We start from the raw sequence: 12,785 nt of genomic DNA on the forward strand, positions 1-12,785 counted from the left end.
GTTATACAGATGAAGTGTATGATTCCAGTACCTATATAATGCACATTTGTCACCGATATTGTTGCTTACGGCCACACCACCCTGAATAAGCCCGACCTCGTCTGATCTCGGAAGCCAAGCACGGTTGGGCCTGGTTAGTACTTGAATGGGAGACCGCTTGGGAATACCAGGTACCTTAAGCTTTTTCTCTTCTCTCTACCACCTGCATGTCTTTTGTTGCAACGTCTGATCACCCTGTGACACATGAGGAAGTTGGTCATCTTCAGCTTCTGCTGCTTTGTTGGCAGACACGAAGTGATCTGAGAGTCTCATGTTCAGCTGGAGAAAATTATCACGTCAGGGAAGAAGATCATTTGCCCACTACACATCAGCCTTTCTCGGCAATTATCTGGTTGCATAGAGGAACCGTATGATTCCAGTACCTATATAATGCACATTTGTCAGAGACATTGTTGCTTACGGCCACACCACCCTGAATAAGCCCGACCTCGTCTGATCTCGGACGCCAAGCAGGGTTGTACCTGGTTAGTACTTGGATAGGAGACAGCTTGGGAATACCAGGTGCTGTAAGCTTTTTCTCTTCTCTCTACCACCTGCATGTCTTTTGTTGCAACGTCTGATCACCCTGTGACACGTGAAGAAGTTGGTCATCTTCAGCTGCTGCTGCTTTGTTGGCTGACACGAAGTGATCTGAGAGTCTCAGTTTCAGTTGCAGATAATGATCACATCAGAGAAGATGATTTCCCCGCTACACATCAGCCTTTCTCGGCAATTATCTGGTTGCATAGAGGAACCGTATGATTCCAGTACCTATATAATGCACATTTGTCAGAGACATTGTTGCTTACGGCCACACCACCCTGAATAAGCCCGACCTCGTCTGATCTCGGACGCCAAGCAGGGTTGTACCTGGTTAGTACTTGGATAGGAGTCAGCTTGGGAATACCAGGTGCTGTAAGCTTTTTCTCTTCTCTCTACCACCTGCATGTCTTTTGTTGCAACGTCTGATCACCCTGTGACACGTGAAGAAGTTGGTCATCTTCAGCTGCTGCTGCTTTGTTGATAGACACAAGGTGATCTGAGAGTCTCAGTTTCAGCTCCAGAGAATAATCACATCAAGGAGGAAGATGAATCCACTACAAGTCAGCCTTTTTCGGCAATTATCTGGTTATACAGAGGAAGTGTATGATTCCAGTACCTATATAATGCACATTTGTCACCGATATTGTTGCTTACGGCCACACCACCCTGAATAAGCCCGACCTCGTCTGATCTCGGAAGCCAAGCACGGTTGGGCCTGGTTAGTACTTGAATGGGAGACCGCTTGGGAATACCAGGTACCTTAAGCTTTTTCTCTTCTCTCTACCACCTGCATGTCTTTTGTTGCAACGTCTGATCACCCTGTGACACATGAGGAAGTTGGTCATCTTCAGCTTCTGCTGCTTTGTTGGCAGACACGAAGTGATCTGAGAGTCTCATGTTCAGCTGGAGAAAATTATCACGTCAGGGAAGATGATGATTTGCCCGCTACACATCAGCCTTTCTCGGCAATTATCTGGTTGCATAGAGGAACCGTATGATTCCAGTACCTATATAATGCACATTTGTCAGAGACATTGTTGCTTACGGCCACACCACCCTGAATAAGCCCGACCTCGTCTGATCTCCGACGCCAAGCAGGGTTGTACCTGGTTAGTACTTGGATAGGAGACAGCTTGGGAATACCAGGTGCTGTAAGCTTTTTCTCTTCTCTCTACCACCTGCATGTCTTTTGTTGCAACGTCTGATCACCCTGTGACACGTGAAGAAGTTGGTCATCTTCAGCTGCTGCTGCTTTGTTGATAGACACGAGGTGATCTGAGAGTCTCAGTTTCAGTTGCAGAGAATGATCACATCAGAGAAGATGATTTGTCCGCTACACATCAGCCTTTCTCGGCAATTATCTGGTTGCATAGAGGAACCGTATGATTCCAGTACCTATATAATGCACATTTGTCAGAGACATTGTTGCTTACGGCCACACCACCCTGAATAAGCCCGACCTCGTCTGATCTCGGACGCCAAGCAGGGTTGTACCTGGTTAGTACTTGGATAGGAGTCAGCTTGGGAATACCAGGTGCTGTAAGCTTTTTCTCTTCTCTCTACCACCTGCATGTCTTTTGTTGCAACGTCTGATCACCCTGTGACACATGAGGAAGTTGGTCATCTTCAGCTTCTGCTGCTTTGTTGGCAGACACGAAGTGATCTGAGAGTCTCATGTTCAGCTGGAGAAAATTATCACGTCAGGGAAGAAGATGATTTGCCCGCTACACATCAGCCTTTCTCGGCAATTATCTGGTTGCATAGAGGAACCGTATGATTCCAGTACCTATATAATGCACATTTGTCAGAGACATTGTTGCTTACGGCCACACCACCCTGAATAAGCCCGACCTCGTCTGATCTCGGACGCCAAGCAGGGTTGTACCTGGTTAGTACTTGGATAGGAGACAGCTTTGGAATACCAGGTGCTGTAAGCTTTTTCTCTTCTCTCTACCACCTGCATGTCTTTTGTTGCAACGTCTGATCACCCTGTGACACGTGAAGAAGTTGGTCATCTTCAGCTGCTGCTGCTTTGTTGATAGACACGAGGTGATCTGAGAGTCTCAGTTTCAGTTGCAGAGAATGATCACATCAGAGAAGATGATTTGTCCGCTACACATCAGCCTTTCTCGGCAATTATCTGGTTGCATAGAGGAACCGTATGATTCCAGTACCTATATAATGCACATTTGTCAGAGACATTGTTGCTTACGGCCACACCACCCTGAATAAGCCCGACCTCGTCTGATCTCGGACGCCAAGCAGGGTTGTACCTGGTTAGTACTTGGATAGGAGTCAGCTTGGGAATACCAGGTGCTGTAAGCTTTTTCTCTTCTCTCTACCACCTGCATGTCTTTTGTTGCAACGTCTGATCACCCTGTGACACGTGAAGAAGTTGGTCATCTTCAGCTGCTGCTGCTTTGTTGATAGACACGAGGTGATCTGAGAGTCTCAGTTTCAGTTGCAGAGAATGATCACATCAGAGAAGATGATTTGTCCGCTACACATCAGCCTTTCTCGGCAATTATCTGGTTGCATAGAGGAACCGTATGATTCCAGTACCTATATAATGCACATTTGTCAGAGACATTGTTGCTTACGGCCACACCACCCTGAATAAGCCCGACCTCGTCTGATCTCGGACGCCAAGCAGGGTTGTACCTGGTTAGTACTTGGATAGGAGTCAGCTTGGGAATACCAGGTGCTGTAAGCTTTTTCTCTTCTCTCTACCACCTGCATGTCTTTTGTTGCAACGTCTGATCACCCTGTGACACGTGAAGAAGTTGGTCATCTTCAGCTGCTGCTGCTTTGTTGATAGACACGAGGTGATCTGAGAGTCTCAGTTTCAGCTCCAGAGAATAATCACATCAAGGAGGAAGATGAACCCACTACAAGTCAGCCTTTTTCGGCAATTATCTGGTTATACAGAGGAAGTGTATGATTCCAGTACCTATATAATGCACATTTGTCACCGATATTGTTGCTTACGGCCACACCACCCTGAATAAGCCCGACCTCGTCTGATCTCGGAAGCCAAGCACGGTTGGGCCTGGTTAGTACTTGAATGGGAGACCGCTTGGGAATACCAGGTACCTTAAGCTTTTTCTCTTCTCTCTACCACCTGCATGTCTTTTGTTGCAACGTCTGATCACCCTGTGACACATGAGGAAGTTGGTCATCTTCAGCTTCTGCTGCTTTGTTGGCAGACACGAAGTGATCTGAGAGTCTCATGTTCAGCTGGAGAAAATTATCACGTCAGGGAAGAAGATGATTTGCCCGCTACACATCAGCCTTTCTCGGCAATTATCTGGTTGCATAGAGGAACCGTATGATTCCAGTACCTATATAATGCACATTTGTCACCGATGTTGTTGCTTATGGCCACACCACCCTGAATAAGCCCAACCTCGTCTGATCTCGGAAGCCAAGCAGGGTTGGGCCTGGTTAGTACTTGAATGGGAGACCGCTTGGGAATACCAGGTGCCTTAAGCTTTTTCTCTTCTCTCTACCACCTGCATGTCTTTTGTTGCAACGTCTGATCACCCTGTGACACATGAGGAAGTTGGCCATCTTCAGCTGCTGCTGCTTTGTTGGAAGACACGAAGTGATCTGAGAGTCTCAGTTTCAGCTAAAGAGAATAATCACTTCAGGGAAGAAGATGTGCCCACTACAGATCAGCCTTTCTCAGCAATTATCTGGTTACATAGAGGAACCGTATGATTCCTGTACTTATATAATGCACATTTGTCAGACACATTGTTGCTTACGGCCACACCACCCTGAACATGCCCGACCTCGTCTGATCTCGGAAGCCAAGCAGGGTTGAGCCTCCTTAGTACTTGGATGGGAGACAGCTTGGGAATACCAGGTGCTGTAAGCTTTTTCTCTTCTCTCTACCACCTGCATGTCTTTTGTTGCAACGTCTGATCACCCTGTGACACATGAGGAAGTTGGTCATCTTCAGCTGCTGCTGCTTTGTTGGCTGACACGAAGTGATCTGAGAGTCTCAGTTTCAGTTGCAGAGAATGATCACATCAGAGAAGATGATTTGCCCGCTACACATCAGCCTTTCTCGGCAATTATCTGGTTGCATAGAGGAACCGTAGTTGGCAGACACGAAGTGATCTGAGAGTCTCAGTTTCAGCTGCAGAGAATAATCACGTCAGGGAAGAAGATGTGCCCACTACACATCAGCCTTTCTCGGAAATGATCTGGTTGCATAGAGGAACCGTATGATTCCAGTACCTATATAATGCACATTTGTCAGAGACATTGTTGCTTACGGCCACACCACCCTGAACATGCCCGACCTCGTCTGATCTCGGAAGCCAAGGAGGGTTGGGCCTAGTTAGTACTTGGATGGAAGACCTCTTGGGAATACCAGGTGCTTTAAGCTTTTTCTCTTCTCTCTACCACCTGCATGTCTTTTGTTGCAACGTCTGATCACCCTATGACACATGAGGAAGTTGGTCATCTTCAGCAGCTGCTGCTGCTTTGTTGGCAGACACGAAGTGATCTGAGAGTCTCAGTTTCAGTTGCAGAGAATGATCACATCAGAGAAGATTATTTGCCCGCTACACATCAGCCTTTCTCGGCAATTATCTGGTTGCATAGAGGAACCGTATGATTCCAGTACCTATATAATGCACATTTGTCAGAGACATTGTTGCTTACGGCCACACCACCCTGAAGAAGCCTGACCTCGTCTGATCTCGGACGCCAAGCAGGGTTGTACCTGGTTAGTACTTGGATGGGAGACAGCTTGGGAGTACCAGGTGCTGTAAGCTTTTTCTCTTCTCTCTACCACCTGCATGTGTTTTGTTGCAACGTCTGATCACCCTGTGACACGTGAAGAAGTTGGTCATCTTCAGCTGCTGCTGCTTTGTTGATAGACACGAGGTGATCTGAGAGTCTCAGTTTCAGCTGAAGAGAATAATCACATCAAGGAGGAAGATGAGCCCACTACAAGTCAGCCTTTTTCGGCAATTATCTGGTTACACAGAGGAAGTGTATGATTCCAGTACCTATATAATGCACATTTGTCACCGATATTGTTGCTTACGGCCACACCACCCTGAATAAGCCCGACCTCGTCTGATCTCGGAAGCCAAGCAGGGTTGGGCCTGGTTAGTACTTTAATGGGAGACTGCTTGGGAATACCAGGTGCTGTAAGCGTTTTCTCTTCTCTCTACAACCTGCATGTCTTTTGTTGCAACGTCTGATCACCCTGTGACACATGAGGAAGTTGGTCATCTTCAGCTGTTGCTGCTTTGTTGGAAGACACGAAGTGATCTGAGAGTCTCAGTTTCAGCTGAAGAGAATAATCACGTCAGGGAAGAAGATGTGCCCACTACACATCAGCCTTTCTCAGCAATTATCTGGTTACATAGAGGAACCGTATGATTCCTGTACTTATATAATGCACATTTGTCACAGACATTGTTGCTTACGGCCACACCACCCTGAATATGCCTGACCTCGTCTGATCTCGGAAGCCAAGCAGAGTTGGGCCTGGTTAGCACTTGGGTGGGAGACCGCTTGAAAATACCAGGTGCTGTAAGCTTTTTCTCTTCTCTCTACCACCTGCATGTCTTTTTTTGCAACGTCTGATCACCCTGTGACACATGAGGAAGTTGGTCATCTTCAGCTGCTGCTGCTTTGTTGGCAGACACAGAGTGATCTGAGAGTCTCAGTTTCAGCTGCAGAGAATAATCACATCAGGGAAGAATATGTGCCCACTACAAGTCAGCCTTTCTCGGCAATTATCTGGTTTCATAGAGGAAGTGTATGATTCCAGTACCTATATAATGCACATTTGTCACAGAAATTGTTCCTTACGGCCACACCACCCTGAATAAGCCTGACCTCGTCTGATCTCGGAAGCCGAGGAGGGTTGGGCCTGGTTAGTACTTTAATGGGAGACTGCTTGGGAATACCAGGTGCTGTAAGCGTTTTCTCTTCTCTCTACAACCTACATGTCTTTTGTTGCAACGTCTGATCACCCTGTGACACATGAGGTATTTGGTCATCTTCAGCTGCGGCTGCTTTGTTGGCAAACACGAAGTGATCTGAGAGTCTCAGTTTCAACTGAAGAGAATAATGACGTCAGGGAAGAAGATGTGCCGACTACACATCAGCCTTTCTCAGCAATTATCTGGTTACATAGAGGAACCGTATGATTCCTGTACTTATATAATGCACATTTGTCAGACACATTGTTGCTTACGGCCACACCACCCTGAACATGCCCGACCTCGTCTGATCTCGGAAGCCAAGCAGGGTTGAGCCTCCTTAGTACTTGGATGGGAGACAGCTTGGGAATACCAGGTGCTGTAAGCTTTTTCTCTTCTCTCTACCACCTGCATGTCTTTTGTTGCAACGTCTGATCACCCTGTGACACGTGAAGAAGTTAGTCATCTTCAGCTGCTGCTGCTTTGTTGATAGACACGAGGTGATCTGAGAGTCTCAGTTTCAGCTGCAGAGAATAATCACATCAAGGAGGAAGATGAACCCACTACAAGTCAGCCTTTTTCGGCAATTATCTAGTTATACAGAGGAAGTGTATGATTCCAGTACCTATATAATGCACATTTGTCACCAATATTGTTGCTTACGGCCACACCACCCTGAATAAGCCTGATCTCGGAAGCCAAGCAGTGTTGGGCCTGGTTAGTACTTTAATGGGAGACTGCTTGGGAATACCAGGTTCTGTAAGCGTTTTCTCTTCTCTCTACAACCTGCATGTCTTTTGTTGCAACGTCTGATCACCCTGTGACACATGAGGAAGTTGGTCATCTTCAGCAGCTGCTGCTTTGTTGGCAGACACGAAGTGATCTGAGAGTCTCAGTTTCAGCTGCAGAGAATAATCACATCAGGGAAGAAGATGTTTCCATAACAAGTCAGCCTTTCTCTGCAATTATCTGGTTACATAGAGGAAGTGTATGATTCCAGTACCTATATAATGCACATTTGTCACAGAAATTGTTCCTTACGGCCACACCACCCTGAATAAGCCCGACCTCGTCTGATCTCGGAAGCCAAGGAGGGTTGGGCCTGGTTAGTACTTTAATGGGAGACTGCTTGGGAATACCAGGGGCTGTAAGCGTTTTCTCTTCTCTCTACAACCTGCATGTCTTTTGTTGCAACGTCTGATCACCCTGTGACACATGAGGAAGTTGGTCATCTTCAGCAGCTGCTGCTTTGTTGGCAGACACGAAGTGATCTGAGAGTCTCAGTTTCAGCTGCAGAGAATAATCACATCAAGGAGGAAGATGAACCCACTACAAGTCAGCCTTTCTCGGCAATTATCTGGTTTCATAGAGCAAGTGTATGATTCCAGTACCTATATAATTCACATTTGTAACAGATATTGTCGCTTACCGCCACACCACCCTGAATAAGCCCCACCTTGTCTTATCTCGGAAGCCAAGCAGGGTTGGGTCTGGTTTGTACTTCAATGGGAGACTGCTTGGGAATACCAGGTGCTGTAAGCTGTTTCTCTTCTCTCTACCACCTGCATGTGTTTTGTTGCAACGTCTGATCACCCTGTGACACATGAGGAAGTTGGTCATCTTCAGCTGCTGCTGCTTTGTTGGCAGACACGAAGTGATCTGAGAGTCTCAGTTTCAGCTGAAGAGAATGATCACATCAGAGAAGATGATATGCCCACTACACATCAGCCTTTCTCGGCAATTATCTGGTTTCATAGAGGAAGTGTATGATTCCAGTACCTATATAATTCACATTTGTAACAAATATATTTGCTTACCGCCACACCACCCTGAATAAGCCCCACCTTGTCTTAAATCGGAAGCCAAGTAGGGTTGGGCCTGGTTAGTACTTAGATGGGAGACTGCTTGGGATTACCAGGTGCTGTAAGCTTTTTGTCTTCTCTTGACCACCTGCATGTCTTTTGTTGCAACGTCTGATCACCCTGTGACACATGAGGAAGTTGGTCATCTTCAGCTCCTGCTGCTTTGTTGGCAGACATGAGGTAATCTGAGAGTCTCAGTTTCAGCTGGAGAGAATAATCACATCAGAGAAGAAGATGTGCCCACTACAGATCAGCCTTTCTCAGCAATTATCTGGTTACATAGAGGAACCGTATGATTCCTGTACTTATATAATGCACATTTGTCAGACACATTGTTGCTTACGGCCACACCACCCTGAACATGCCCGACCTCGTCTGATCTCGGAAGCCAAGCAGGGTTGAGCCTCCTTAGTACTTGGATGGGAGACAGCTTGGGAATACCAGGTGCTGTAAGCTTTTTCTCTTCTCTCTACCACCTGCATGTCTTTTGTTGCAACGTCTGATCACCCTGTGACACATGAGGAAGTTGGTCATCTTCAGCTGCGGCTGCTTTGTTGGCTGACACGAAGTGATCTGAGAGTCTCAGTTTAAGTTGCAGAGAATGATCACATCAGAGAAGATGATTTGCCCGCTACACATCAGCCTTTCTCGGCAATTATCTGGTTGCATAGAGGAACCGTAGTTGGCAGACACGAAGTGATCTGAGAGTCTCAGTTTCAGCTGCAGAGAATAATCACGTCAGGGAAGAAGATGTGCCCACTACACATCAGCCTTTCTCAGCAATTATCTGGTTACATAGAGGAACCGTATGATTCCAGTACCTATATAATGCACATTTGTCAGAGACGTTGTTGCTTACGGCCACACCACCCTGAATAAGCCCGACCTCGTCTGATCTCGGACGCCAAGCAGGGTTGTACCTGGTTAGTACTTGGATGGGAGACAGCTTGGGAATACCAGGTGCTGTAAGCTTTTTCTCTTCTCTCTACCACCTGCATGTCTTTTGTTGCAACGTCTGATCACCCTGTGACACGTGAAGAAGTTGGTCATCTTCAGCTGCTGCTGCTTTGTTGATAGACACGAGGTGATCTGAGAGTCTCAGTTTCAGCTCCAGAGAATAATCACATCAAGGAGGAAGATGAACCCACTACAAGTCAGCCTTTTTCGGCAATTATCTGGTTATACAGAGGAAGTGTATGATTCCAGTACCTATATAATGCACATTTGTCACCGATATTGTTGCTTACGGCCACACCACCCTGAATAAGCCCGACCTCGTCTGATCTCGGAAGCCAAGCACGGTTGGGCCTGGTTAGTACTTGAATGGGAGACCGCTTGGGAATACCAGGTACCTTAAGCTTTTTCTCTTCTCTCTACCACCTGCATGTCTTTTGTTGCAACGTCTGATCACCCTGTGACACATGAGGAAGTTGGTCATCTTCAGCTTCTGCTGCTTTGTTGGCAGACACGAAGTGATCTGAGAGTCTCATGTTCAGCTGGAGAAAATTATCACGTCAGGGAAGAAGATTATTTGCCCGCTACACATCAGCCTTTCTCGGCAATTATCTGGTTGCATAGAGGAACCGTATGATTCCAGTACCTATATAATGCACATTTGTCACCGATGTTGTTGCTTACGGCCACACCACCCTGAATAAGCCCGACCTCGTCTGATCTCGGAAGCCAAGGAGGGTTGGGCCTGGTTAGTACTTTAATGGGAGACTGCTTGGGAATACCAGGTGCTGTAAGCGTTTTCTCTTCTCTCTACAACCTGCATGTCTTTTGTTGCAACGTCTGATCACCCTGTGACACATGAGGAAGTTGGCCATCTTCAGCTGCTGCTGCTTTGTTGGAAGACACGAAGTGATCTGAGAGTCTCAGTTTCAGCTAAAGAGAATAATCACTTCAGGGAAGAAGATGTGCCCACTACAGATCAGCCTTTCTCAGCAATTATCTGGTTACATAGAGGAACCGTATGATTCCTGTACTTATATAATGCACATTTGTCAGACACATTGTTGCTTACGGCTACACCACCCTGAACATGCCCGACCTCGTCTGATCTCGGAAGCCAAGCAGGGTTGAGCCTCCTTAGTACTTGGATGGGAGACAGCTTGGGAATACCAGGTGCTGTAAGCTTTTTCTCTTCTCTCTACCACCTGCATGTCTTTTGTTGCAACGTCTGATCACCCTGTGACACATGAGGAAGTTGGTCATCTTCAGCTGCTGCTGCTTTGTTGGCTGACACGAAGTGATCTGAGAGTCTCAGTTTCAGTTGCAGAGAATGATCACATCAGAGAAGATGATTTGCCCGCTACACATCAGCCTTTCTCGGCAATTATCTGGTTGCATAGAGGAACCGTAGTTGGCAGACACGAAGTGATCTGAGAGTCTCAGTTTCAGCTGCAGAGAATAATCACGTCAGGGAAGAAGATGTGCCCACTACACATCAGCCTTTCTCGGAAATGATCTGGTTGCATAGAGGAACCGTATGATTCCAGTACCTATATAATGCACATTTGTCAGAGACATTGTTGCTTACGGCCACACCACCCTGAACATGCCCGACCTCGTCTGATCTCGGAAGCCAAGGAGGGTTGGGCCTAGTTAGTACTTGGATGGAAGACCTCTTGGGAATACCAGGTGCTTTAAGCTTTTTCTCTTCTCTCTACCACCTGCATGTCTTTTGTTGCAACGTCTGATCACCCTATGACACATGAGGAAGTTGGTCATCTTCAGCAGCTGCTGCTGCTTTGTTGGCAGACACGAAGTGATCTGAGAGTCTCAGTTTCAGTTGCAGAGAATGATCACATCAGAGAAGATTATTTGCCCGCTACACATCAGCCTTTCTCGGCAATTATCTGGTTGCATAGAGGAACCGTATGATTCCAGTACCTATATAATGCACATTTGTCAGAGACATTGTTGCTTACGGCCACACCACCCTGAAGAAGCCTGACCTCGTCTGATCTCGGACGCCAAGCAGGGTTGTACCTGGTTAGTACTTGGATGGGAGACAGCTTGGGAGTACCAGGTGCTGTAAGCTTTTTCTCTTCTCTCTACCACCTGCATGTGTTTTGTTGCAACGTCTGATCACCCTGTGACACATGAGGAAGTTGGTCATCTTCAGCTGTTGCTGCTTTGTTGGAAGACACGAAGTGATCTGAGAGTCTCAGTTTCAGCTGAAGAGAATAATCACGTCAGGGAAGAAGATGTGCCCACTACACATCAGCCTTTCTCAGCAATTATCTGGTTACATAGAGGAACCGTATGATTCCTGTACTTATATAATGCACATTTGTCACAGACATTGTTGCTTACGGCCACACCACCCTGAATATGCCTGACCTCGTCTGATCTCGGAAGCCAAGCAGAGTTGGGCCTGGTTAGTACTTGGGTGGGAGACCGCTTGAAAATACCAGGTGCTGTAAGCTTTTTCTCTTCTCTCTACCACCTGCATGTCTTTTTTTGCAACGTCTGATCACCCTGTGACACATGAGGAAGTTGGTCATCTTCAGCTGCTGCTGCTTTGTTGGCAGACACAGAGTGATCTGAGAGTCTCAGTTTCAGCTGCAGAGAATAATCACATCAGGGAAGAATATGTGCCCACTACAAGTCAGCCTTTCTCGGCAATTATCTGGTTTCATAGAGGAAGTGTATGATTCCAGTACCTATATAATGCACATTTGTCACAGAAATTGTTCCTTACGGCCACACCACCCTGAATAAGCCTGACCTCGTCTGATCTCGGAAGCCGAGGAGGGTTGGGCCTGGTTAGTACTTTAATGGGAGACTGCTTGGGAATACCAGGTGCTGTAAGCGTTTTCTCTTCTCTCTACAACCTGCATGTCTTTTGTTGCAACGTCTGATCACCCTGTGACACATGAGGAAGTTGGCCATCTTCAGCTGCGGCTGCTTTGTTGGCAAACACAAAGTGATCTGAGAGTCTCAGTTTCAGCTGAAGAGAATGATCACGTCAGGGAACAAGATGTGCCCACTACACATCAGCCTTTCTCTGCAATTATCTGGTTGCATAGAGGAACCGTATGATTCCAGTACCTATATAATGCACATTTTTCAGAGATATTGTTGCTTACGGCCACACCACCCTGAACATCCCCTTCCTCGTCTGATCTCGGAAGCCAAGCACAGTTGGGCCTGGTTTGTACTTGGATGGAAGACCTCTTGGGAATACCAGGTGCTTTAAGCTTTTTCTCTTCTCTCAACCACCTGCATGTCTTTTGTTGCAATGTCTGATCACCCTGTGACACATGAGGAAGTTGGTCATCTTCAGCTGCTGCTGCTTTGTTGGCAGACACGAAGTGATCTGAGAGTCTCATTTTCAGCTGGAGAGAATTATCACGTCAGGGAACAAGATATGCCCGCTACA

The 12,785-nt window shown here is 46.8% G+C and overlaps 29 pseudogenes; all 29 read left to right on the forward strand.

The window, feature by feature from the left end:
* The first annotated feature begins 63 nt into the window (after positions 1–63).
* LOC140265732 (5S ribosomal RNA) lies at positions 64–182 on the forward strand (annotated as a pseudogene).
* A 272-nt stretch (positions 183–454) lies between these two features.
* LOC140289979 (5S ribosomal RNA) lies at positions 455–573 on the forward strand (annotated as a pseudogene).
* Positions 574–842: 269 nt separating this feature from the next.
* Positions 843–961, forward strand: LOC140292170 (5S ribosomal RNA; annotated as a pseudogene).
* A 269-nt stretch (positions 962–1,230) lies between these two features.
* On the forward strand, positions 1,231–1,349 carry LOC140265743 (5S ribosomal RNA; annotated as a pseudogene).
* A 272-nt stretch (positions 1,350–1,621) lies between these two features.
* Positions 1,622–1,740, forward strand: LOC140294745 (5S ribosomal RNA; annotated as a pseudogene).
* A 269-nt stretch (positions 1,741–2,009) lies between these two features.
* Positions 2,010–2,128, forward strand: LOC140292171 (5S ribosomal RNA; annotated as a pseudogene).
* A 272-nt stretch (positions 2,129–2,400) lies between these two features.
* On the forward strand, positions 2,401–2,519 carry LOC140293024 (5S ribosomal RNA; annotated as a pseudogene).
* A 269-nt stretch (positions 2,520–2,788) lies between these two features.
* Positions 2,789–2,907, forward strand: LOC140292173 (5S ribosomal RNA; annotated as a pseudogene).
* Positions 2,908–3,176: 269 nt separating this feature from the next.
* Positions 3,177–3,295, forward strand: LOC140292174 (5S ribosomal RNA; annotated as a pseudogene).
* Positions 3,296–3,564: 269 nt separating this feature from the next.
* Positions 3,565–3,683, forward strand: LOC140265754 (5S ribosomal RNA; annotated as a pseudogene).
* Positions 3,684–3,955: 272 nt separating this feature from the next.
* On the forward strand, positions 3,956–4,074 carry LOC140305680 (5S ribosomal RNA; annotated as a pseudogene).
* Positions 4,075–4,343: 269 nt separating this feature from the next.
* On the forward strand, positions 4,344–4,462 carry LOC140292961 (5S ribosomal RNA; annotated as a pseudogene).
* A 397-nt stretch (positions 4,463–4,859) lies between these two features.
* LOC140282185 (5S ribosomal RNA) lies at positions 4,860–4,978 on the forward strand (annotated as a pseudogene).
* A 272-nt stretch (positions 4,979–5,250) lies between these two features.
* On the forward strand, positions 5,251–5,369 carry LOC140295041 (5S ribosomal RNA; annotated as a pseudogene).
* Positions 5,370–5,638: 269 nt separating this feature from the next.
* LOC140299160 (5S ribosomal RNA) lies at positions 5,639–5,757 on the forward strand (annotated as a pseudogene).
* A 269-nt stretch (positions 5,758–6,026) lies between these two features.
* LOC140285767 (5S ribosomal RNA) lies at positions 6,027–6,145 on the forward strand (annotated as a pseudogene).
* A 269-nt stretch (positions 6,146–6,414) lies between these two features.
* LOC140295658 (5S ribosomal RNA) lies at positions 6,415–6,533 on the forward strand (annotated as a pseudogene).
* Positions 6,534–6,802: 269 nt separating this feature from the next.
* Positions 6,803–6,921, forward strand: LOC140292962 (5S ribosomal RNA; annotated as a pseudogene).
* A 647-nt stretch (positions 6,922–7,568) lies between these two features.
* LOC140291864 (5S ribosomal RNA) lies at positions 7,569–7,687 on the forward strand (annotated as a pseudogene).
* A 1,045-nt stretch (positions 7,688–8,732) lies between these two features.
* LOC140292963 (5S ribosomal RNA) lies at positions 8,733–8,851 on the forward strand (annotated as a pseudogene).
* A 397-nt stretch (positions 8,852–9,248) lies between these two features.
* LOC140290447 (5S ribosomal RNA) lies at positions 9,249–9,367 on the forward strand (annotated as a pseudogene).
* Positions 9,368–9,636: 269 nt separating this feature from the next.
* On the forward strand, positions 9,637–9,755 carry LOC140265765 (5S ribosomal RNA; annotated as a pseudogene).
* A 272-nt stretch (positions 9,756–10,027) lies between these two features.
* LOC140314560 (5S ribosomal RNA) lies at positions 10,028–10,146 on the forward strand (annotated as a pseudogene).
* A 269-nt stretch (positions 10,147–10,415) lies between these two features.
* On the forward strand, positions 10,416–10,534 carry LOC140294377 (5S ribosomal RNA; annotated as a pseudogene).
* Positions 10,535–10,931: 397 nt separating this feature from the next.
* LOC140282187 (5S ribosomal RNA) lies at positions 10,932–11,050 on the forward strand (annotated as a pseudogene).
* A 272-nt stretch (positions 11,051–11,322) lies between these two features.
* LOC140295042 (5S ribosomal RNA) lies at positions 11,323–11,441 on the forward strand (annotated as a pseudogene).
* A 269-nt stretch (positions 11,442–11,710) lies between these two features.
* LOC140301115 (5S ribosomal RNA) lies at positions 11,711–11,829 on the forward strand (annotated as a pseudogene).
* Positions 11,830–12,098: 269 nt separating this feature from the next.
* On the forward strand, positions 12,099–12,217 carry LOC140295659 (5S ribosomal RNA; annotated as a pseudogene).
* A 269-nt stretch (positions 12,218–12,486) lies between these two features.
* On the forward strand, positions 12,487–12,605 carry LOC140297059 (5S ribosomal RNA; annotated as a pseudogene).
* Positions 12,606–12,785: the final 180 nt, after the last annotated feature.

This window comes from Leuresthes tenuis, unplaced genomic scaffold (genome assembly GCF_036924035.1).
Source record: "Leuresthes tenuis unplaced genomic scaffold, fLeuTen1.0.hap1 SCAF_1, whole genome shotgun sequence".
NCBI classification, from domain to species: Eukaryota; Metazoa; Chordata; class Actinopteri; order Atheriniformes; family Atherinopsidae; genus Leuresthes; species Leuresthes tenuis.